Below are 1,067 nucleotides of genomic sequence, written 5' to 3' on the forward strand. Positions count from 1 at the left end.
TTGTACATGATTTACAATTCTGCAACTGCTAGATTTAAGTTTCTATATGCTTTTACTGGTAGATTTTGCATGAATTCTGTTGTACATTTCTGAATATCAATTGTAGTCTAATTTTGCTTCAAACTGATTTGTATATGCGTGGTAAAAACAAGAATAAATCAATTCTGGTCTTTGATCCTGACATAGACATAACTTTGAGAAGATTGAGAAAAGAGTCTAGAGCAGAAAAAGCCATAGGGAGTGATAGTGAGTCGGAAGCTGTCCATTCTCCAGAATCTCAGAGTAATCCTAGAGTGAAAAGAACATTTACAACCTTGAGACAACCAAATCCAGCAATAGAAATGGCAGAACAGAACAGATTTAGAACATTAGGGGACTATGCTATTCCTAACATGTAGGGTTTTAACTCTTCTATAATTAGGCCAACTATTCAAGCCAACCATTTTGAGATTAAACCTGCCCTACTACATTTAGTCCAACAGGATCAGTTTGCTGGAGGAAATTCTGATGATCCTAACCTGCATATTTCAAATTTTCTGCAGCTATGTGACACCATAAGAATGAATGGAGTTAGTGAAGAAGCTATCAGATTAAGACTATTTCCTTTTTCCTTGAGAGATAGAGCAAAATGTTGGTTACAAGCTCAACCACAAGGAAGCATCACAACCTGGACAGAACTTGTGAATAAGTTTCTAACTAAGTACTTCCCTCCATCCAAAGCTGCTAAGTTGAGAGGAGAAATTACATCCTTTGTGCAGCAAGAAGGAGAATCATTGTATGAAGCATGGGAAAGATACAAAGAACTGCTTAGAAGGTGTCCACATCATTGTATTCCAGATTGGATGCAATTAGAGACTATTTATAATGGAATGAATACAGTAACAAGAACAATGGTTAATGCTGCTGCTGGAGGTTCATTAAATACAAAGTCCTTGGAAGAAGCTCAAAGGATTATTGACATGATGGCATCTTCAATGTATCAGAATTCAAACTCAAGGAATCAAGGAAGAAACTCTGGTTATGAAGCTAAAGTTCTGGAAACTTTTCTTGCACAAAATCAGCTACAA

General features: G+C 36.4%; 1 non-coding gene across 1 annotated transcript; it reads right to left on the reverse strand.

The window, feature by feature from the left end:
* Window positions 1-725: 725 nt before the first annotated feature.
* Window positions 726-832, reverse strand: LOC113873907. Its single transcript, XR_003505973.1, has one exon. It is a non-coding gene; the product is annotated as a small nucleolar RNA R71 (small nucleolar RNA).
* Between the last annotated feature and the right edge of the window lie 235 nt (window positions 833-1,067).

This window comes from Abrus precatorius, unplaced genomic scaffold (genome assembly GCF_003935025.1).
Source record: "Abrus precatorius isolate BTA unplaced genomic scaffold, Abrus_2018 Scaffold7, whole genome shotgun sequence".
NCBI lineage: Eukaryota > Viridiplantae > Streptophyta > Magnoliopsida > Fabales > Fabaceae > Abrus > Abrus precatorius.